The following is a 25,700-nucleotide window of genomic DNA, read 5'->3' on the forward strand; positions in this document are numbered from 1 at the left end:
TACAAAAGCATTTCTAGGTCTAATCTGCACTGCAGAATTAACACAATCTGCCACCACTTTAATTACCATTGTTGAATGCTATGTAATCTAAGATTTGTAGTTTTATGAGATAATTAGCCTTCTCTTTATGAGAGTTCTTGTGCCACAATAAATGGCACACCCCAGAATTCCACAGGATGGAGTCAGGGCATTTAAAGCCATGTCAAATTGCATTATTTATGCAGTGCATGTTAGGCTCTATTTGCCTCAACATTTCAATTTGTTGTCTTTAATAATTAAAGCTTCTATTGTTAATGATTTTGTTTGTTATTCCATTGCTTTTTCTATAGCTTTGTTGGTTTGTTTGTTTTGTTTTGTAATACAATAGACTACATATTGCAGTAATATACTGATAGGATTAAATGCAGTATTTAAATGGATATTTTAAATATCTATATCTGTATCTATACAAAACCTCCAGTCTCAGATATAGCCTCAGTTCCATGTTAGATTAGAAAAGCAGGTAATGTTTCTAAGAAAATGGTATTGCAAGCATAAAAGGGTTGTTGAACCCAAAGATGAATCTCCAAGGTTTTATCTATGTATATATAGTTGCTATTCTTCTGGCAAAGCAGAAAGTAACAGGAAACTGATTATGAGCATAACACAGGAAGACATCATGCTAACAACATTCAGTTTAACATCATGACTGTTTGTCATGTTACTCAGTCATGTATATAAATGAGATCCTGCCTATATAATAGCAATTGTTGGATACAATCAGCCATAGCCTGTGATAAGAGGCCTGTTCCTAGGACCTCTGGGCACCGGTGTTGTTCATCCAACTGAAATAAAAGTGGGTGAATACCTTTTATTCTGTAACTTCAACAAAATTCAGAAACAACAGGCTCCAGATTTCAGACGTCTCTAAGTTACTGAAATATATTTTGAATTTATTAAGGATGTTTATTTGTATGGCAGACTGGAGGACCTAAAATCAGCATAATAGCCAGGTGACCCAGTCAACCTGTTCTTAATCCAGAACTATGATAGTAATGTATATGGTCTGGATAGTATAGCAGTGTAACATAGTGGTTTGAGTGCTGGACTGTAACTCTAGATATCAGGGTTTGATTCCCAGCTCAGGCATGAAATCCACTGGATGACTGTGGGCAAGTCACATACAGTACTTTCAGCCTCAGGGAAAGCAATGGCAAACTTTCTCTGAACAAATCTTGACAAGAAAACCTCATGATATGTTTACCATAGAGGAACCATAAGTTGGAAATAATTTGAAGACACACAACAACAGCAAAGTTTAGTATTGCATCAGTATGAAGTATGCAGATATCAGATGTAATCGTAAAATACTTTCAGTAAATAAATTCTGCAGAACAATAAACACAAACTCAAGAAAAAACTATTACCTTATGCATTTTGAACCAATCCTTTTAAAAGACTGGTGTCTTTAACTTGTGTTGGGGTGACTGGGCAAAGTGTTTGACCAAGCTTAAACATCATCTTGTGCTTTCTGTATCAGAGAGTCTTGCACATTCACTTAGACCATATTTTGTCATTCCTGTGCAATTCCTGAATGACTGGGTAAGAAAAAGAAAATTTATAATGATTATTTGTATTGGAAATCATATTACATGCTTTTTTTAAATAAAAAAATCCAAGCAAAAAACATTGTGTACTGTACATGCTTAATTTTGATTTCTGTTGCTATGTTGTTTGCTCTTTTTGTGGTGCATGAAAAGAAAAACAACAACTCACAAATGAATTTAATAATGGTTGCCTGGAACAGACATGATAGATTAGAAAGATATGTTGCAGTGATTGTTTAGTGAGCAATTTAGTGAAATGTGATTAATTCCAAATAATGAACAAATAGAAAGTGAGCCACAATGTCATCAGAATACAAAGTCTATTGGATATTGACATTGTAGAACCATGTAACCAATACTTCTGGAGGACAATAGGAAAAACCAAGTTCTTAAACTGAATTTCTATAGAAGTGAATTGCTTTGAAATTTGACTAATCTGATGCCTGTCTGTTTACATGTTATTTCCATCAAAATCATTAACATATTTGTGGAATTTCATCAAGTGTTCCCCAGCTTGTTAAAAAAACATAGATCTTTATATTTTGCCATTAAAGTGGTGGGCATCAAAGTGGAAATTATAATGCAAAATGGAAGACTCCTTCAAATGGTAAATGATAGAGAAAAGGTTACCTGACTTGGTTGTTTCATTTCACTAGTACATATTTTAGTTTTGAATACCATGTTTGCTGAAACATGAACTGTTCTTCCTTTTGTGCTGTATGCTCTTATCCTTATTCTTCCCAAGTTATTTCTGCCTCTGTACATTTTCTGTTAAAGAAATCCCAGAACCATACCTGTCTCAGTATGGCTGTAGGAGACTGAATGTGGCCAGCAAAGGTAGTTCATAATGTTATTCAATCCAATTTTTTATAAAAGTGTTCCAAATTTTTTAAATGTATAATGGAAAAGAACTTAAGATGTAATGCAGTTAAATGAGGAAGAAACCAAAAGTGACAGATTCCTGCCTTACTAGTCCTCCTTTTCCTGGACATGTCCTACGTTTCAGCCATCTGTCCAGGAGGATTTCCAAAATGTCATCCATTATGAGCATAGCTAAGAAGCATAAAATTATAGGAAAGTTTATCGTTTTTATTTGGTAATGTCCTCCATTTTGCAGTACCTTGTTCTCCTTTGTGGTTAGGACATCTGGTTACCCTGTAGTTATCACAGCTATGTAACTTAAAATCATGAGACTCACTGACTTGATAGTGCCATTGCCTTTGTCATCGATCATTTGCTGTCATGTGGTTTTAACTGTCTGCATTTGTCAGCATGGAGTTTGGCTGGTTTGTGTAGCAGCGGCCGCTGCAGCATAAGCTAGTCTGAGGACATGTTTAGGTTTATCATTTCCTTGGGGTTGGCTCTTGTGTGATTGTTATGATCAATTGTATCCAATGTTTGTCTCATTGTGTTTGTGTGTTGCTGGTCTGATAGCCTTGGAGCATCCCCTGGAGCATCCTTGTTCATTGTGCACAATTGATCCTTTCCTTGGATTGTTGGCTCTGTTATTGTCTGCTTATTCTCTCCCTTCCTCTCTCCACCAGAGTGTTGGTGCTGGTGTGCATATGGAGGGAATGATAGGTTTATTGCAGGGAAAGCCCTTATTTGGCAGACTCTGGATGACTTTCATATCATTCAAAGTACAGTAATTTGCCCAGGGTGGTTAGTCAGACAAATTTGGCAAGGGGCACCCACACTATCTTGATATTGCCCCAAAGAAGGTTAATAGGGAAATCTGGAATGCATTGCTAAAGGGATTGGGTCATGTTATCCCATATCCAACAATACTTTTCAGGAGACCTGAACACTACAGGGTTGATGTTGTTCACTTATATGAGGAAGGGAATTTATTCTTCCTGGGGGATCTGCAGGAGGGGATGAGGGCTGTTCAGGCTGAAAGAGACTAAGCAGGTGCTTGTTCCTTGTTCATGACAGGTAGTGGGAATATAAGAGTTTGGTGTACACTTTGGCACCCTTTTAGTGAAGAGCTGGACTCTGGAATGGCATTGGCAGGTCAAGGGCCCTGGAGGTTGGGAGGGAGCCTGCTCTTGAGGCTAACCTGGCAGGTTTGTTGTCTCTTACAAAGTCATGGGACGTTGGGGGTGAGTACCCTGGGTTTATCTTCCGAAATTGCCAGCCAGGGAATAATCATGGTTTTGGGTTGCCCTTAGGTTCTGGTGTTTCATTCAAGGGCAGGCTGAAAGGGTGGTCACATGTTGATACCTAGCTTCAGCTGGACTTACATCAGGCTGATCCATCACCTATACATCTAGCTCTCTTCCAAGTTTCATTTGTTAAATAGGTTATAATCAAATAAAGTGGCTGCAGAAAAAACCACAGGAGTCAAGAAAAACAACCACCCAAAGGGAAGGTATTTTTACCATACATCAAAGGAGTCACAGGCAGAATAGGGAAACTGATGAGGAAACACAACCTCCAAATGATCTACAGACTGACCAAGAAAATCCAGTGAATGCTGTGCTCAGTGAAGGACAGGAGAGACCCTTTCACAGCTACAGGAGTTTACTGCAGGCTGTGCAGATGTGGAAAAGTCTACATAGGGACCACCAAACACCATGTTCAAATATGAATCAAGGAACACAAGAGACACAGCAGACTGGGCCAGCCAGAAAAACCAGCAATAGCACTACATGTTATAAACCAACCTGGGCATAAAATGCTATTTGAAAACACTGAAATTTTGGACCATGTCATCAACTATCAGGTCATAATGCACAGAAAAGCCACTGAAATTTACAAATACATAGTATTTTTGTGCCTCCAGCAGCTATCTCCTTTTTAACATTCAAATATCATGTACTGCATCCACTCACTCAAAACCATAAGGTTGCGAGTTCAGCTAAAGGGCTTAAGCTTGACTCAGGCTTGCATCCTTCCAAGGTCACTAAAATGAGTACCCAGATTGTGGGGGCAATTAGCTTATACTTTGTAAACTGCTTAGGGAGTGCTTAAGTGTACTGATAGGCGGTATAGAAATGTACTTGCTACTTGCTGCTACAATCACTTTATTTCAGCTCTCCCTAAACAGTTTGACACCATTATTTATTCTGGCTTCTCCTTCTTTTCTTTTAGAAGAGTTTACCATACAAATCATCTCACCAGAGTAAGGATTACATATGAATGGACCATATTATAATGCTAAAAATAAGTTTGACAGTGTGATGACCTTGGTTGTAGATGATTGAATCTGTCAGTTTAGCTTCCATCCACATTTAAGCTTCTAAAAATCTCAAGCTTTTTCTATTTAATGCATGAGGAAACATGTGAACTTTGGTAACTTACTGAAAACAACATTAAGTGAAACTCTTAAACATTATTTACACTAGCTAAAGGAATGGGCAAGAATATTTATAGTACAAAGAAATGGTATTGTACCTTTCAGCCATGTAGCTGTTAAAGTAAGGCCAATATGTCAGGTTTTCATGAATAGTACACAGTTTCCAAACATCTTTCATAGTTGCTGTCATTTTGTAATATCACATTGTTAATCAATAATGCCCTTTGTACCATGCTTGAAATGGCAATATCTTTGATCCCAGAGCCTGAGAGTAATGAGTTACAAAGAACCAGCTTTAAAAGGTACAGTAATATGGTTATAATGAAATTGTATTTCAGCATAATGGAACAAAGGAAAATATTGTTACTTTTCTTCATGCCAGTTTCTATTTTCTTTTAAATTACTTTTAAAGGTTATTTTACAGGCATTATTTAATATTTAATATTTAATTTAATAAATTTTCACATTCCAGTAGATATTCCTGGAAGATAAGAAAATAGTAAATATTATGACATCATTCATATCTGTAACCTGCATCACTAGGCTGGAATCTTGTTAGCACATTATGGTAGCATCATTCGTGATTTTACTTTTTAGACACTTGAACATAAGGGTAGCCAAGCACTTCTCATTTTACTTGCGGAGCAATGGATAAGATTAAGGCCAGTCAGGGTTCATGCTCAGCTAATTCCCTCTCCCGTGATCCAGACGATCCATAACTTGATCTTTGTGAGCTTTGTTTACAGTGAATGAACTAAATGGCCTTGCTACACTGAACAGAATGTTTGCCCAATTGTCTCATACAGTTAGACTCCCATATCAGCAGGATTAGTACCTACAGTTTCACTTACTCATATCCAAAACAATATGGCCTCTCTAGACATCTGGAGGTCCACAAATCCATGATCAGGTTCCAGAGGAAATATAGGGTTTGTTATTATCTGCAATTTTTCACTGTCCACTGTCAGTCTGGGAATGTAACCCTACAGATATGGGATTTATTGTAGTACACTGGGCCCTTGGTATCCACTAGGGTTTGGTTCCGCCCCCCCCCCCCCCCCGGGTACCAAAATCCATGGAAGTCCCTTTAAATACAATGGCATAGTAAAATGGTGACTTTTATATAATTTGGCAAAATCAAGGTTTGCCGTTTTACACACACACACACACACACACACACACACACCATGGATGGCTGAATCCATGGATAAAGAATCTGTGGAAAAGCAGGGTGTTGATTTATCACTAGAAATGCAGTCAAGGAGCTATTAAAACCAACAATGAAATTTTGCACATGCTTTCTCTCTCTCTCTCCCTCTCTCTCACCCTCTTTTCCTGAGTAAAAGGAAGAACAAGTTAGCTCTCAGATACTTTTCATTAGGAGGGAAAATGTAAAATCCTCCATGACCTGAAGGAACTGAAATGTATCTAGTACCTTGAAAGCTGCTGGATGTGGCTCTCATTTTCACAGAAGAGGACTGTCCTACAAATGTGGCATTTATGGTGGAGATATTCAGCACACCATTAGACTGCTGATTAAGATCCCTATATTCAAACTCACACTATTCCTTGGATTATGCAGCTCCTTGAAATTTTAGTTTGTTATGCTGTTTGCATAAATATTGAAACATGTAGCTGAGACTCCTCGCACTCATACTCCAATAGAAGAGAATAGCTACAATAAGAGAGCAAAGCCATTTGGTAATGGGACATTATTCTTCGAAGGCTCTGACACAAGTTAAATAAAATACCAGAATATTCAAGTTATTTCTTGCTGGAAGAAAAATTGATTAAAATAAGGTAATTATCTTCAAGACATTTTATTTTCCAAAACTGCCAGTAAATTTTAATTAGAGCTACATAATAATTCCATTGTGCAGTTTAATAAATTAGATTTAAATGTGCCAAATGGCTTTTTAAATTAAAAAAGAGACCTAATACAAGATTTTGTTGTTTAGCATGCTAAATCTAAATTTCAATAAATGCTACATTAAATAATGGAATAGGATTTAAGGTTACTGACTTTACCATCCACCAAAGTGGGAGGATTCTGAGTATAGACTTTACCAGAGGCATGATCACACAATATCTGTATGTTTTTTTTTCTATGATGAAAGTAGGGAAACCAAAGAACAGGACAGAAATGTACACATTACTGTAGGAAAGGGACAGAAATAGATCTATTGGCATAGGACACCTGTAATTATTAAATAGTGAATTCTCAGATGTTTTGGGTTATATCCAGTTTCTAGTTCAATTTAGATTCAAACTACTAAAAAAATTGTTTGAGATGGTTCTGGTTGTGTCCTTTCAAGTCATTTTTGACTTATGGTGACCCTAAGGCAAAACTTGTTCAGAGAAGGCTTGCAATTGCCCACCTCCCACAAGGCTGGGAGCATGTGACTTGCCCAAGGTCACCCAGTGGCTTTCATGGCCAAGCTGGAGAGCAAACCTTGGTCTCCACTATGCCCTACTGGCTCTCGTCCAACAATTACTGCATGCTAAATCAATATACAGTGGTACCCCGGGATACGAATGCGCCGCCTTACGAAATTTCCGGGTTACGAAAAAAAATTTTAAAAACTGTTCCGGGTTACGAAGGTTATTTCGGGTTACGAAAAATTTTTTGGTGCTTTCGGCGCTATTTTCGCACGAAATCGCGGCTTTTCCCCATAGCGCCTATGGCTTTGTTTTCGCCTTACGAAGATTTTGGGTTACGAAAGCGGCGGCGGAACGAATTAATTTCGTAACCCGGGGTACCCCTGTTATGTAAATCCAATTGGATTAAATGGCTGTTATTTAGTTAGGATTTGCAATTGGATTTAGCAGTTTTGATATAAAACATTATTGCCAGAGACTACCTTTTGCTTATGGTCACCTATGCAGGGCTGCTACGCTGTCTTCCTGACAGGCTGAACCCACTATGCTCTGGCTGATTCCATTGAAATATCCCATCTATTCCACTTTTGCCCTATTGTGAGCTATTTGGTGTGAAATTGAGACAGGCAAGTATTTTGCTTCAGTTCATTTATGAGAAGAATTTATCCAAATGTGCAAAGTTCTTCATATCTGGGATTGAAATAATCTGACAGTAGAAAGAAGTGGAAGAAACCAAAACTGACAGTTTCACCCATCAAGAGGTCTGAGTTAACTATTAAAGGTATGGCTTTAAATCAGCCATGTGTGTTCTGCTATGTTTGTTTTGCAGAATTATGGCTGCCACAGTGCTACCTCACTCCCCCCCCCCCCGAAAAGCTTCTCATCTTTAAAACACAGTCAGGTACTGTATAGTGTGCTATTCTCTGTGAATCAATACCTATATTTATTTGGTTTAACCGCCATAAATGGGTGAATATTTTGTTTCAGGATGATTGAAAAGTTCACAAGCTTATGCATATTTGGGATGGAGATAAGCTGGGACTTTTGTTGCTACTGTTGCTGTTAAAGATGGAAAAGAGCAAAACAGGGTATTTTTCTGTCTCTAATGTGAAGTCCAGAATCATTAACTCCAGAATTCTAAAAGAAAAAAAATACTGCCAGACTTCTGAACGTGTCCAAAGGAGGGCGACTAAAATGGTGAAAGGTCTGGAAACCATGCCCTATGAGGAACGCCTTAGGGAGTTGGGGATGTTTAGCCTGGAGAAAAGAAGGCTAAGAGGTGATATGATAGCCCTATTTAAATATTTGAAGGGATGTCATATTGAGGAGGGAGCAAGCTTGTTTTCTGCTGCTCCAGGGAACAGGACTCGGAGCAATGGATGCAAGCTGCAGGAAAAGAGATTCCACCTCAACATTAGGAGGAATTTCCTGACAGTAAGGGCTGTTCGACAGTGGAACACACTTCCTAGGAGTGTAGTGGAGTCTCCCTTCTTGGAGGTCTTCAAACGGAGGCTGGATGGCCATCTGTTGGGGATAATAATAATAATAATAATAATAATAATAATAATAAGTTTTATTTATATACCGCCCAATCACTGGGAATCCGAGCGGTTTACAACAGAGGGGATAATAGACAGTTCCCTGCCCTCAGGCTTACAATCTAAAAGACACGACACAAAAGGAGAAGGGAATGGTGAGGGGGGGAGGGAATCAGGTCCAGTATTCTTCTCTCCCTCTGAGGCCTGGACCAAAGCAGATGGACCGGAGGGAGGGCTCTTCTTCTTCAGGCTAGCCCTGATGGAGCTGGGCCAGCTATTCTCTCCCTCACAGGCTGAAGGATGACAATTATGGAGAGAGGGGCCTCTTTCTTCAGGCTAGCCCCTGATGGAACTGGGCCAGCCTTCTCTCTCCCTCAGAGGCCGAAAGATGACCAGTTAGGAGGGAGGAGCCTCTCTCAGGCTAGCCCCTGATGGAACTGGGCCACCTCTCTCTCCCTCAGCAGAGGAGAAAGATGACAGTTAGGGAGGGAGGGCCTCCTTCTTCAGGCCTAGCCTGATGGTACATGGGCCAGCCTTCTCTCTCCCTCAGAGGCCAAAGATGACAGTTAGGGAGGGAGGAGCCTCCTTCTTCAGGCTAGCCCCTGATGGAACTGGGCCAGCCTTCTCTCTCCCTCAGAGGCCGAAAGATGACAGTTAGGGAGGGAGGAGCCTCCTTCTTCAGGCCAGCCCCTGATGGTACTGGGCCAGCCTTCTCTCTCCCTCAGAGGCCGAAAGATGACAGTTAGGGAGGGGATGCTTTGATCTGGATTTCCTGCATGGCAGGGGGTTGGACTGGATGGCCCTTGCGGTCTCTTCCAACTCTATGGCCTGTTACAGACTGCCAAAATAAAGCTGCTTCGGGTCTCTTTGGAGGTATGCTGTTTAAATGATGCATGGGTCCTAAGAGTCTGGAGGTCGCACCAAAGCCACTCTCCATTCCTAAGCACCAGAGTGCAGCTTTGGTGCAGCTTCCAGATTCTTCGGATGCATGCATCATTTAAACAGAATACCCCCAAAGAGACCCGAAGCAGCTTTATTTTGGCAGTCTGTAACAGGCCTATGATTCTATGATTCTATGAACTGTAACCATGTCATTCAGTCATGATTCTGAACATTCCAACATGGAGATGGCCATTTGATAACTTGATATACAATCAGTCTACTACCAACCACTGACTGCTATTACATATCAATCCTCAAAAAGGATGAAATGTTGGCAATCACTAATGAGTATATATATTGTTGTAAAACATTCACTTTTGTCAGTACAAAATGTGATAAATACATATCCAGAGGGATCTTGCAGCACCTTTGAGACTAACTGACAGAAGTTGATAGCACAAGCTTTTGTAGACCAGAGCCTACTTACTCAAGTGCATGTATGATAAATACATAGTGTTCACTCAACATAGGTTGACCCAAAGGACATACAAAATGCACATGTACAATTTGGAGCAAATCAGTTGGGTCACACAATTATTTGAGCTCACAGTTTCTCATGGAAAGGATAAGAGAAAGGGATGTTAATTCATGCATAGGTGATCAAATACACCACATCCAAGATGTACAAGATGTGCATGTAAAAAATGTTAGGCAATTCCTAAGGACGTAATTTGGTCAGAATTAATTCTTAGAAAGCAAAATACAGAGTGCTCAACATTATGTAAGGTCGCATTTAAGCAAAGATAAAAAGCTTTTTATAAGGAATGGAAGAAACAGGGCATTGCTGACTAACTCATTGAATAATGAGACCAGACACAGAGAACTGGGTTATAAAAATGGGCAACTTAATTAAACTCAACCTATTTAACTTCAATTTCTTCGAGAACTGCAAAACCAGGGGAAAGAACCTTGTGTTGGCGGTTGGTCTGCTCCAAGCCCAATTCCCCAGCTTCCAAAGGATGAAAATATCTGAGCCCTAAGGGCAATCCAGAAATGGGTTGCTCCCCAGCCAGCCTGCATCCGGAAGGCCAACCCAAGACTCCCCCACTTAACTCGCAAGACTTAAGTGAGGGTTTAAATCTCAGGTCAGCCCCAATTCAAGTCTCTTTTCCTTTGTGTTTCGCCACCAGATGTAAACCTCAGTTCCAGAGACCCACCTTCACCCTATTTATGACCACATGCAAAGCCAATTGTCTGATTCCCCAATTAACAGTGCAGGGTAGGCAAAAAAACAACAAACAAAAAACAAACAAACAAACAAAAAAAAAAAAAACCAAAAAAAAAAAACCACCCTTATAAAAAGGGGAGAATATTCCTATCCGGCCCCGAGGCAACCAGAATTAATCTCACACTGTTGTTGAGGTGGGAGGGTGGGCCAGCATTTTTCAACTGACAGGGAGTTAAGGGCAGGTGAGCTTCAAATAGGCTTAGCTCCCCCCCCCTCCCTGTCTAATGGTCAATCAGAGTGTGCTGCTTTTCTTTAAATTTCTGGTCTCTCCAATGAGAGGCCAGCAAAGCCTTCTCCCAAGACCAATAGGTCGGGAGAAGTTTATTCATTGACACACACACACCCTACATGTTGATAAGAAACATAACTGTTTAAAGCCTGACATGGTTTTAAAAGTGTCAGAGCTCTATCCGTCATCTATTAAGAAACAGAAGAGATTTTTTGGCAAAATAGAATAAAATAACACAGTGTAAGACAGTACTGCTCAAAGAAGAAAGAAAGAAAGAAAGAAAGAAAGAAAGTTGTAAACAATGAGATGCTGATCCATGGAGCAGACACACTCACACACATAGAAACACATATGAAGGATTTCCATAGTAATTAATATCTAAGATCACATTATCTCTACTATTTGTCTTAAACTGTCAGAGTGCAAACAACAGGAAGGCAAACTGCTGGGTAGCATATCATAAACTTTAATCTCTGTGTAATAAACAATTAGACACAGATGGAAAAGAATAATGTGAAATTATGGTTTTGAGCCAAAGCTTACACCATTTCATGTGCCAGCAGGCAAAAGAAAAACAATATTTATCACCAACTATTCTCCTACCCTTTTACACAGTATTTTAAAATTTGAGAATATAAACACAGCAACAATTTCCATTTAATTTTAGTAAAACAATACTGAAAAGAATAAAAAGCAAGGCTTGTCAGCTTACCACATTTTATGTAAAGGAATGTTTCCCCAACCCTTTATGATGGAAAATACCATCATTTGGAGTAACTAGCATACTTAGGGGCGGAACAGACCACCACAAAGGGCCAGCTTGAAGCTGCCCCTGAGAATGCCTGATTGTGAACATGGCAATGGCGCATTGTGGCCCCATTCCATCTTTTTGCCACCCCAAAAAGAAGCAGCAAAATGCCACTCCATTTTGCACTGGCAAAAAAGTTGGCTTTTCCCACTCTGCCACGGCTTTAAGACACTCCAGGGACATGTAGCATCTAAAAGCCATGCCTTGGGAGCACTTTTTGAGTGTCATGAGGATGTAAATCATGCATACGCCATGCCTCCAAACTGGCTGGAAGCTGGCATTTCATGCCAATCTGTATCAGGTGCTGGAAGCCAACAAACATGGAGTAAAAGGAGGCTAGCTGAAAAAACAAACAAACATAAAGCAGATATCAGAATTTCAGGGAAGCCTGCAGATTTCAGAACCTTCAACAGATACAATGAATGAGGGCTGAGTGTATTTAATAGCAGCATAATGTTGATTCTCAACCTTGTGCCCCCATAACAAAACAGGGGAGGGGTAGATAATGCCTTGCTTGGCTGGAATTGCTGAAAAGAACCAGAAGAGGAACACATTGGGCATGATCCTACATTGTCTTGGTGTAATGGAAAGTTCTGCCAAGTGTACCTTTGCCTTCCTACCTCAAACAAATTCACAGTTGAAATGTCCACTGCTGGCACATGCTCCCATAACCATTTGATGGCTGGGGGAGGCCACAGAGAAACCACAAAAACAAAAGAAGATGTCATGCTTTGGAAACCTTGACAATGAGAATGTTGAGCTCTTTTGAATTTGCGGAAACTCTCGACTTTTGCTCATCAGAATCTTGAAAATGAATAGGTATTACAACTGCCTGCAATGTATACCTATTGTCATAAAATTAAAGGATTTAGGACCCCAACAGATAGGCCAAAAAAACCTGCTTTGGGTCACTTTGGAGGTATGCTGTTTAAATGCTGTATGTGTCCTAAGAGACTGGAAGCTGCGGGAAAGCCATGCTCCAGTCCTAAGTGATCCGAAGCAGCTTTATTTTGGCCTGTCTGTTTGGGCCCATCATCATGTTAGTCTGGAAAATTAGTATGCAAAGGAAGCTTGTAGCACCTTTGAGACTAACTGAAAGAAAGATGCTGGTAGATTGGTCACTGGTTCCTCCAGGTTAGATCACATAACACCTGTTTTGAAGTCTCTTCACTGGCTGCCGATTAGCTTCCGGGCACAGTACAAGGTGTTGGTTATTACCTTTAAAGCCCTACATGGCTTGGTCCCAAGTTACTTGTGGGAACGCCTCTTCTTACAAAATCCGCCCTGTCCTCTCAGAACAACTGGGAAGAATCAACTAGACTTGTATCGACTTCCCAACGAGCCTTCACAGTAGCCACTCCGAAACTGTGGAATAGTCTCCCAGAAGAGATCCACCTTACTATCTCCTTGGAGGCATTTAAAAGGGCACTTAAAACGGTTCTCTTCCAGTGAGCTTACCCACCTGACCTTATATAGGAGGTATTGCTCCACTTCTTGACCATAATATAATCTTACTGTTATTGCCACAGATGATGGGTTAGCTTTTAATGGAAAAATTATTTTACTATATTTTATTGGTGTGTTTGTATGCATTTTATTGTCTGTAATTCCGCCGCGATCCACCCTGGGGGAGGCAGGAAAATATAAATAAAATAAAATATAAATAAAATATTTATTTATTTATTTATTTATTTATTTATTTATTTATTTATTATAAGCTTTCATAGATTCCTCAGAGACATGGGGACAGATGAACGGGATCCCCATGCCTCTGAGGAAGTAGACTTGACTGTACAAAAGCTTGTACTACCATCTTCTTTCTTTCAGTGAGTCTCAATGGTGCTACAAGATCCCTTTACATACCAGTTGTCACAGAATAGGACAACTGATCCATTTTCACCAAACGTGAAGACTTGGATACCTGATTACTTGCTGAATATAACTTATGCTTGCAACCTTAGTTCTACTAAGCACAGCTTTGATTAGCTAGAAATGCAATTATTTTCATAATATTACTTTGCAGACAAGATCATAAGAATAGCATTGACCTTTTCTCCCTGCTAGCTATTTTAAAAGATTTTTCCTTAGACAAGCTGAAGATTTAGTCAAGAAATAAAAGCTCTGGATGCATTTAAACTCTGTAAAAGACAGGCTAGCTATGTTTTTAGACATTTACATCAGAGTAATTATAGTGCTATATTAAAGCTTCACATTCATTAAGAGGATTTGAAGCAATTATACAAGAACATATACTTGTGCCTGTGTGTAAGAGAAAAATAGAACAGAATAAGACAAAGAACTGAAATGTTATCAGATGTAGATAGTTTGGCCTCCTTTAAATTGGTACCTATTGCTTCATTTGAAGGTAATAACAATATGAAAAGATGGGGTTATAATAATGTGAGCAGATGCACATAATCTGATTTGGTATAGGTACTGTTGCATGAGTTCACTTTCTTCTTTTATTTTCTCAATGTGAGTTCAGCAGAAATGCGTGATAATAATCTTGTTTGCACCCAAACTACTTCAGGAAACAAATCTTTGCCCTGAGAGATGACACCTACAGATATCGAGTGCCTGCTCAATGTGAGAAAAACCTGTATCTAGGCAAAATAATTCAGATTCAAAGATTCCCCCATGTGGAGGCATAAATCAGCAATGCTTGCTGGTGCACACAGTTGAGTTTAAATGTCACAATTCTTTTATAATTCCTTGTATCATGATACAAATCTTGTTGTTGTTGCTGTTATTGTTGTTGTGTGTCTTCAAGTTGCTTATAACTTATGACACCCTTAAGGTAAACCTATCACAAGGTTTTCTGAGGCTGAGAGGATGTGACTTGACCAACGTTCACCCAGTGTGTTTTCTTGACTGAGTGGGGAGTCAAACGCTAATCTCCAGAGTCATAGTCCAGTGCTCAAACCACTACACCATACAAAACTTCAGAAAACATAATCCACACTTGCAGTGAAAGGTGAAGATTGTGCTCCTTCAAATTCACACCTGGCTCAGATTTTAATCTAAACTAGAGAAGAAGTCTACTCTTATCCCTAAACTATCATGTAGAAATAATCAAAAAGCCTTTTCCTTTCCCATGCATTGTTTGCTTTTGACTTTCCTTCTCCATAAGTATTCAGCCTTTTGCCCTTCTAAACTCTGCAGCTATCTATTCTTACCTGCCTGGCTGTTTGTTGATGCATTGGTTCCAAGTCCACATAAGGTGGAAAGGAGGAAAAGAATGAAATCTTCCCCTCCTTCCACCATCACTTTTTGTATGCATTAGGGACACTGGAAAAACTACATTTTCTAGGATTCCACTCACCTGAAAACTGAGGTGCCCTTCATCCTATGCTTTGTTTCAGTGTTGTCAGAGCTAAAGTTTATGTGGAGAGAAAGCAAGGCACAAGAAAGAAAAAGTATGGGGTGGAATCTAAAGTTTCGGAGAGTATGGAGAAAACCTCTACAGTTTAGCCCAATTCAGATTTCCTCAGAATAAGCAAAACAGTTTCCCAGTTTTGAAAGTATATCAGCTCTTTCCCAAGCCTATCACAAGAAAATTCTCTCTGTGTGTCTCACTCACTCACTCACAAACCCTGAGGCTGAAAGCAGATGGAGGAGAAAAGCTGGTCACTCCTGGGGTTTCCCAATTCATGAGGAGAACTTGCTGACTGCACAATTGACTCCTACCGTAGGCTGACAACCAGTGCACAGTCTACACCATCCCTCCTGCTGTGTGGATGAACACACCATAATGAAGCAATCATGGCTACAAGCTTGTGCTGCACCATTTTTCTTCTGTTTCCCTGCAAATGTATGCACATGAGTGCATGGACACACTATACCTGCTTCCCCTGTCCCACATAGCCAGCAGACCATTTGATGGCCCATGTGACCATTTTCTTGATTGTACATTAATCAACTGCCCGTATAGTATATTGGTGTGACCAGTGACACATTGGCACAGCACATGCCTGTCCATCCATGATGTCCCCTGTACATACCCCCTTTTTACCCTCCCCTCATGGCCCCCTGTTGGACAGACCAGTTTTTTAAATATTTTTATTGATTTCATTTTATTGTTGGTAATCTCATGTGCTTGCTGTCATTTTGCTTCATGAGGCAATGGTGCCACTCACCACTCATGAACTTGTGCAATCGATTCACAGGTCGGTGACAAAAAAAAAAAAAAAAAAATGGCCAGCAATGGCACCAACACCCACTGGACCTTCCCTTTGACTGTCCACTAGCACACAATCTATATGCCAATGCAGTAGTTACCTCTTCCCAACTTGAACAGGAGAATGAGGTATTTATTTTGTAATGGTGTCAAGCTCTAGAGTGCAGTTTGGGTCTGGTTTCCTTCCATTTCAGCTACATGCATTGTCTGCATAGGTGAGTTCTGAAACGGGGTGGAGCTGTATCTTTAAGCCTGTGAGGACAAGCCCTGTGGGAACTATTATTAAGTCTAATCCATAATAAATGGATCTGTGTGAAAATTTATTAACATATATTAATAAATTATGTTAATATGTTTTCACGTGATATTTTAAATAAGTTGTTGCCACATATGTTTGAATACTTAATGTATTTACTCAAATTGCACACAGGTTCTATTTATTATTTGAAGTAGTTTATTCATGAAATGGTTGTCAAATACAAGAAGCTATGAAATGTGATCATATATGTTGGTTATTTTTGAAGTATCTGAACTATTTCACTTCACTCTTTTCTTTTCCAGTACGCTGATTATGACCTCTTTTTTACTATCAAAATTTTATTTGTTGATGCTTTTGTGTGTGTATGTGTGCTGGTATTGAATTGTGTGTTAAGTAGTCTACTTTCTGTGCTTGTTTGGTTGGTTTGATCTGGAAAAAGGTATTTGTGTTTTTATTTCATTATTCATGTAGAACATTTTCAGCATATTGTTTATCAGTCAAGTATCTCAGGACAACTTTAATCCGGACTAAAATAATAATGTTCTATTAAAATAATGTATTTATAAAAATAGGTTTATAATGGTTACTTATTATGTTCTCTTCTGCACACATGGTACTTGGTCCTCATGGCTTCTTTAGGGCAGGACTGATCTAGTCACACATTAGTGAAGCCACACCAGGTACAGAAGGAGAGAAGTGCAGTTTTCTTCCAATATAAATCATATTATACTATTTAGACTGGTTATATTATTTTCAAACTGGTTTTATATTTGTTGAAAGCTAGGTTAAGAGGATGTTGGCATGCAATGTCATCTGAAATTTAAATTAATTGGACTTTTAAAAAATAAATTAATTAATAGAACTGTTGTTTAAAACAACACAAAGATTGGATTTACCAGGATTTATTGTCTTGTGAAGGTGATTGCTAGCTACATTTCTTTTCACCTTACAAGAAATCATATAATAAATCACCTCCAGCTAAGGCAATCACAAGAAACCTAGAATAGGCCCTGAAGGCACAGCATGCTAAATCAATATATGTCTCTTAACAATATTAATTTGGGTTTGCTGTTAATTGGCTCATCTGTTTGGTTTTTCAAAATGAAAAGGTAAGAAATTTCTCCCTGATGCTTCAAGTATCCTATTATGTGTTACTAATTTTCCCAATGATTCTTTACTTATACAATCCTAGACCCAGGAAATACTTGCAATATGAAATGCAAATGGAGGTAATCTGAAGTACCAAAGTTATGAAACACCCATTACAGCAATAACTGACTGCCAAACCTGAATAGAAGATGGTATAAAAGTATAACTCTTGTGAGTGGTCTAAAAAAAAAAGCAAAAACTTTACTTAGACCGTATAGTCCCATTTTCAGAGTTGCACACAGCATTTCATGTCGCCTCCAGTGCAGCCATGTGCAAGGAAGACACCTCAACACATAGTGCTGAGTACATGTAGGCTTCCATGTAAACCTCAAGAATGAAGGTTTTGGCTTCATGTGAAAGCTTAATAATAATAATAATAACAATAATAATAATAAATGATTTATTTATAACCCGCCCAATCACTAGGAATCCGGGTGGGTTACAACAGTAAGAATGCATTAGAAATGCAATGAAATACTAATTGATCCCTTCCCAACCCCCTTCCCAATATTAAAACTACAATTAAACAATCAAAGTTTAAAAACAATAAAATGCTATACAGCATTAGGTTAAAATTAAAAACAATTTGGCAGGCAGAGAGACCTACATCACAAAATTGAGATCATATTCGTAAACATGCACAGAGGGAGGAAGCTAGAATTTATTAGCTAGGTTGGGAAGGCCTGCTGGAAGAGATCCGTTTTAAGAGCCTTTTTGAGGGCTGTAAGAGTGGAGATATGGTGGATCTCTTCCGGCAGGTCATTCCATAACTTTGGTGCAGCAGCAGAGAAGGTCCTTTGAGTGACAGATGTTAGCCTCGCTCTTTTTGGCTGAAGTAGGTTCTTATTTGATGACCTTAATGTGCGGAATGGACAGTACGGAAGAAGGTGTTCCCTTAAATATTCTGGACCCAAGCCATGTGCGCCATTTTCTACTTTACAAATGACTGGGCTAGATGTATAGATGAAAGGTGGGACTGTGCAGTGTGAGGAGAAGTGCAAACTTAACATATGTTCAACTCAAGAGTGAATGAGTAAGCTGTTTATTTACCCCCAGTTTATTTACAGCTACCTTGAAATTTTCTTGAAGATTTAATTTAATCCCTTTCATTTGCTTTTTTTTATCCCTAAACTGCTTTGTGTCAAAACCATTGTACCCAAAGGATGATAGCAGTTGTGGTCTGCAGAATGTGAATATATGAATTTGGATGAAGGCTTTCATTCAGCTGTAGAAATGCCCTAATTCACTATGTGAATATATAGCAGTTGAAAGTGTCTGCTCACATATTGTTTCTGAGAATGCCCTGGAAAACTATCTTCACTGCTCGAGTCACCTGCAAAATGTTGGAACAGAAACAAATGAGAGACTCAGGATAACTGACATGTAATCTTCATAGACTTTTACACAGCCAAAATGATCATTCAGCCTTGACCAATCATACTGAAGGGTGTTAATATATTAATTGACATTTCATTGTTATTACAATACAGTTAGCACATATATGTATGTGTCATTGGTCTGCAATTGGTATTAAGGTGCAATCTGCTTAACCATTTGTCAGAAGAGCTGAGGTCAATGATTCAAATCAGTGCTCCTTTATTAGTTACCTTCATATACAGAAAGATACTATTGGTTTGGCAAGCAATGGGTATTGAGTACAATCATTGTTCAGTATATGAATGTCAATGTTATTTTCCTCCAGTTAAATTGAAAATGAACCTTTCTTCCCCTATCTTTGCCACTGCAAAATCCTTATTCCTATCCCTAACATCCTTAATTTTAGGCAAAATTTTGTTGCTCTTGTTTTGTGCCTTCAGATCATTTCTGACTTATTGAGGCCCTCATTGTTCTCAATTCAAATTTCAAGCAGCAAGTTGTTTTGTTTTGTTTCTAAAAGTATTATTAAACAACAAGAAACATTCAGGAAAGTCACAGCATCTTGTTTGGCTGGTTACAATTAGTGAACTAGGATATTACTCCTAGAAGTTTACAATCAAGGCAGCTCATGAGTGGGCAATCATATGAGCTGTGTCATCAGCAGAGAAAGCAGAGCTTAGAAAAGCTACTTTAAAAATAGTCCTCATCTCTAAAACAAACATGCCCACTGTTGGGGGTATTCTAGCTGAGGTATTCTGGGAGAATTTGGAATATGTAGTCTCCAAAAGTATCTTTTTCAGCCTCTGACAGTGAGATATGATCCAGACTATTGCTGAGTGAAAAGGCTGACACAATCCACTTTCAATGTGGCATCAGAAACTGATGGTTTTCTTAAGTCACGTACTGGCAGATTTTAGTTCAGAAATCCAAAACTTCAGTATAAAAACAACAAGCTTTATTCAGAAGCCAAAGCAGTTCACAGTATTCAGTTGTTAGAACTGAAGCAATTCAGTTAATAAAAGCACAAAGCAGTTCAAACATTTTTGCACAGTCAAACCCCATTCATCAGAAAAGCCAAATATTTCCATTCTCATACCACCCTGTTTTTTTTTCCTACCAGGTTCAACTTGGCAGTTCCTGGTGCTATTACTCCCCTTCTTAGCTGCTTACTAGCCATCCACAGGACAGATAACCATTCCTTTCTACCAGCATGACATAACCCAGCATCCAGTAACATGAAACCAAATAGGCAGAGCACAAAGCCTAATTGACAAACAAGCATGGCAGAAACTTTGAGGGACACAGATTGTGACACCTTGTCAAATTATATTTTTTGTAAATACATGTGATGCCTACTGCTAGTGAAAATACCACCAAGAGTAAACCTGTGCTCATTGAGCTTTACACTAGCATACTGAGAGATACTAGGGCAGAGATGTGTCCCTCTTCCAACACACATCCACCCACACACCTCCTTTCTGAATTTGACCTATTTTATCCCCTTTCAACCAGAGCCAACCAGCTTAGTGTCAGCACTTATAAGTGGAATATTAGCTTTCTATTTACTCCAGCCATATATTGCAGATATACAAATCCACTCTGTGGATTTAAACATAGATATCCACTTTGTTGATATAAAAACAAATATTACCAGTGCGGTTGGCATCATCATCACTTCTTTGAAGATACATAGTTTAGAATGCTCAATACAAAGTGCTGGTTATTATCTATAAAGCCCTATATGAATTGGGCCCAAGTTACTTGAGGGAGTGCCTCTCCCCATACAATCCGCCCCGTACTCTCAGAACAACAGGGAAACATTTGTTGGAGTGCCCTAGAGTGAGGTTGACAACAACTCACCAAAGGACATTTACTTCAACAGCTCCAATGCTCTGGAATAAACTTCCAGACGAAATCCGGCTAAGCTCCACCTTGGATGCCTTCAAGAAGGCTTTGAAGACCCATCTATTTCGGTTGGCATATCCCCCTGATCCTTTGTAGAATGCCATTCCCTGATGAAAGTCTATTTTAGAATTCGACTGATAGATTGAGTGACAGACAGATTTTATGCTTGTTGGTTGTATGTTGGTTTATCTTTTACTGATTCTGAATGTGTATTTAGGATTATACTGGGTTATACTGTGATGGATAGCCTTGTATATCTTTTGAGATATTTGTAAAACCTCTTGGATCTGATGGAAAAGCGGTATAGAAATAAAAGTTTTATTTATTATTATTTATGTTTCAAAGGTAAATCATACTAATTCTTGCTGGACAGAGCTCTTAAAAATCACAAGACATGAACATTCCCTTCCAAATATTTTGGGAAATAAATGATGAAAAATCCTCCCAAATTAGTGCTATGATGTGTAATTGAATGAATTAAAACTGGTGGTAGAAGCAAGCATTCTATTTTTTTAAATGTATTTCTCCTTCTCCCCGAAGAAAGAAAAGGACCACTGACTGGTTGAGCTAAATTATTGAAAACAGGGAGAAGAGATCATCACAATATGGATTAATTGCAAAACTAGAATCAATATTTTATTACTGCACCTTATGAAATATTTACCAGGCACATTGGAGTAATTAAGAAGATGTAACCTCCAGGTTGACATGTCAGGTCTCATATCCATGTTTATTAACCAAATGATTTTAAGTAAACCAGTTAATTCAGAATAGATAATTTTACTAACTCATTGCATATCAGGATATTTTTTTGTAGCTCTTTTGGAATTTTTGTAGCTCTTTTGGGAAAAAATATATGAGTAGCTTGCATCCATAAACTGAGTCCATCTACAGAAGCAAAAGAAATGATCCGATGTGTCTAGAAAGATTGGGAACCGTGATATGGAATGCGTAAATGCTTCAGGTCAAGTTCATTCAAGGAATAATCTATGACTGAGCAAAATACCAAGTTTGCATCTAGAAAAAACAAAACAAAAACCCAATATAAGTCACAATAATGTTAGAGCAGCCAATGCTATGCCATAGAATTTCTATGTGGATTGCAAGCTAAACCAAATTTCATATGTGTTTATTCAACTGCAATGAAAGTCAGTTGTATTTATTCCTTTGGCAGTTTCCTGAGGGCAGTAACTTTATATTCAAGCCACTTTGCCAGTCACGATGCACAAATCAGTCTGTTTCCAATCCATGTCAATCTTGCATGTATTCAGTGAGGAGTTTGCTCCACTTAGTTTCGGTATCAGTCTGTAGAATCTGCAATCTCCAGCCATGCTTTGTAAAATTCAGTGTGCAGAACACCCCACAAATTTTTTTCACATTAATTTTTGTGTGCAGCTTGCCCTTCTCCCAAAATAAAATAAAATATAATGTAATGGTAATGTAACATAAAATAAAGTATGTGTAAACTGGAGAAAACAGCAGTTTTATGCAGTTTTCCACAAATTAAATTTCCCTAATATATAGGAGGGAAAAATAATATTGACTATGCCACCATTGCTTCTGAAAAGACCAGGCCAGCAGAGTTATGTCATGTCATCTTGAACACATGGGCCCATGAAAAGAGAAGAGAAGAGAAGAGAATCTAGACCATTCGACAGCCTAAAGCAAACAACTTGCCTTGTATTTTACGAGTAAAATTGCTCAGATTCACTCTGACTTGAATGCTATAATTCATATATTTCCAGTGAATATAACTTTGGCTTCTGTTGTTCAGCATTAATGGAAACTTTTCATTTTTTCCCACTCAAGGATATGGAGTCTTAGGGCCCGAACAGACATGCCAAAATAAAGCTGCTTCAGGTCACCTTGGAGGTATCCTGTTTAAATGATGCATGTGTCCTAAGAGGCCAGAAGCTGTGCCAAAGCTGCGCTCCCATCCTTAGACTGGAGCATGACTTTGGCATGGACACATGCATCATTTAAACAGCATACCACCAAAGTGATCTGAAGAAGCTTTATTTTGGTCTATCTATGCGGGCCTTTACAGATGTAAGAGCCACCACATGTGTGTTAGATTCTAGTTTTTAATGTCTTAATAAAATAAGGCAGAGTTCCAGCATGCCAAAAAGAGGCAGCTGTAAGACCACTACTGAAAAGCCCTCCCTGGATCCTATTGTATTGGAGAACTATCAGCCAGTTTCCAACATTTCATGTTTAGGCAAGGTCTTGATGTGTGAGAGACAGATTATCTAACATCTACACTGTAAATGACTGCTCTTTGTCTCTAGTTGTGCCCTCTGATCCTGGTTGTTCTTTGGTCTGGACTCCCAGTTTGCAACTCCTAGACCCATGGCCCATCTGATTCATGCCCAGTCCTTGTTGTCATAATGGGAAGAGGGTAGCCAGCTGTGTGCGTGCATGTGTGCATAAAGAGTAACTTAGGTCTGACGGAGACATAATAAAATTTCTAAAATCTTTAAGATGTTGCACTTCCTCTTAACACTGTCTCTATTTGAAGTTATACATAATTTATCAATAAAAGTATGGGCTGGAAACCTGCATGCTTTACTTACATGGCTGCCTTAGTTGCTTACCTAAGTAGTGTCTGTCTCCCAGATTGACCAACCCAGTCTTGAGTTATTGGGCAGAAGCTTTTGCAATTGACTGGTGTCTGTTCTCCTATCAATCAGGATGTAAGAGACCAAAGTTTCCACCTCAGTCTGTCACAATTACTTCTTTTTTTTTTTATTTGTATACCGCTATTCCAAAGATCATAGCGGTGAACAGCAAGTAAGCTAATTAGCAAGTTCTCACACTGGAGATCACATGTGGGAGAGGAGCAGAAGTGTTTGTCTTCTGCATTCTGATCATTAGAAGCACAGACCTCATCAGTCGCAGTGGCTGCTGACAAGTAAGTCAAGACTGATAGATTTTTTTTATGATCCTAGGAAAAGAAGGCAATAAAGGGAAAGACCACATGCTAGATGGCTACAATCAATCAAGGAGGTCACAATGGGACCTGCAGGACCTGAGCAGAGCAGTATAAACTAGGGGATCTTGGAGATGTCTTATTCACAGGGTCGCCATAAGTCGAAGTCAGCGCAAAGGCAATTAACAACAGCAGTTCCTTACACTATTGAATATGTAAGGATCATGAATACAAATCAGTTATAAATGCTTAACTGTAGGTTATGCATTTGTAACTGTGACTGTAAATTCCAGCCATGTTTTATGAAATACAAGACTCCTTTATCCAGGTATTTCCGACAAACTGCATACCTAGCCGAGTTTGGAAGAACAGAACTTACATAGAAAGTAATACTAACTAAAGCAGATATCTTGTTACTGATATTCCATATGTGGGGTATTCTGTGTGTAGAGAATAGAATGTGTCTTCTCCTTCTTTTTATATTTTTTAGAAAGTAAAGTTACAACACTACAAAGGATAATTGGATGATTTGTTGTTTAATTTTTGTGTGTGAATAATTTCTCTCTTTGACATATAAATGCAGGAAGTATCACACGATTTCTTTAGAAATTAAACTAAATGACATGCAAATTGCCTCCGAAAGAAATAAGGTGAGGTCGTGGGACTGATTAGCAACTTAATAATTAACAAGTACCCAGCAGGCCTCAAATTCCTTTAGAAGGCACTTTCCAGCTAGCAATAGAATTTCATTGGTTTAGAAAGGCAATGATAGCAATCCATTTTTTCTGTGTTCCTGTTAGGCCTGAAAGGACAGATATAATTGAAAATGGGAGGCTTTTAAAATAAATGTAAGTAATACAGTCTCTTCTTGTCTAAAATCAAAGTTGGGTGGTGACATGTCAATCAGCCTGGAAAACTAGTCTGAACTGTTATCAGTGAGCCAAATGCTTTGGTGGACTCCCAAATACACACACAAAATTATGATTTTCTAAGTATATACAGCCTAACATGGACCTCTTCTATATGACTTCTATGACCTGCAAAATGTTGAAAGTAGTTGAACCACTAAATGCCAATGATATCATTTGGGATTTTTTTTTTTTTAAAATGGATTGACATAGGTGTGAAGCTCTTGAAAAGAGACTGTATCATTTCTTAACTTTATCCAGAGAAAACCCAACCCTAGAACTATTCTTGTTATTATTTTATTATTATCATTTTTTTAAAAAAACAACTTTTTTAGTACCCCTTTGCCACCTTTCTCTCTCCCCCCATTCCTTTTAATCCTCAATTGTGTATATAAAATAGAAACATGAAACTCTACAAACCAGAAGTATGAAACTCTTGTAATTTTGCTGGATTTGCTCATTAGGGGATTCTGGAATTTGTAGTCCAACAAAGTAATTTTTTCAATGGAAATTTTAAAAACTATAATTTTTGCTATGACAGGCAAAGCAGCTAACATAAAAAGCATGTTCTTATTTATTGCTAATGTTCTTATTTATTGAATTTGAGTGCTTTTACTATTGGCTGATTCTCACCTTCTCTCATTCCATGACTACTAGAGCTGACATAGACGTTTACAAAGGTAAAGTTAAAGATAAGTGTCAGAGACTATTTGAACTGAGTAGTGCAACTACTTTCTGGCTTTCATCTCTGTAACATATCAACATGTTCATACAATTTAAAGGTGATCTTAAAACACAAACAGTGAAAACCCATTTCATCTTCTGTGCTGGTAAACTGGGCAGATAAAACAGACTTTGTAATAATGTTCACTTTGCTTGAGATGATGTTTTTATTGTTTTTATTGTTATGCTGTAATTTTTAGTCAATGTACTGTTTTTATAATATGCATCTTAGATATTAGTGTCATTGTAAGGTGATTTTACGGTT

The 25,700-nt window shown here is 38.5% G+C and overlaps 1 long non-coding RNA gene across 1 annotated transcript in view; it reads right to left on the reverse strand.

Moving 5' to 3' along the window:
• The window catches only part of LOC121924865, a 42,996-nt gene that overhangs the window by 1,298 nt on the left and 15,998 nt on the right, over positions 1–25,700 (reverse strand). The window contains exon 4 of the long non-coding RNA XR_006102746.1: positions 1,407–1,577. This is a non-coding gene — a long non-coding RNA (uncharacterized LOC121924865). The remainder of the gene's footprint in view (positions 1–1,406; positions 1,578–25,700) is intronic.

Source organism: Sceloporus undulatus, chromosome 3 (assembly GCF_019175285.1).
Source record: "Sceloporus undulatus isolate JIND9_A2432 ecotype Alabama chromosome 3, SceUnd_v1.1, whole genome shotgun sequence".
In the NCBI taxonomy this organism is placed as follows: domain Eukaryota; kingdom Metazoa; phylum Chordata; class Lepidosauria; order Squamata; family Phrynosomatidae; genus Sceloporus; species Sceloporus undulatus.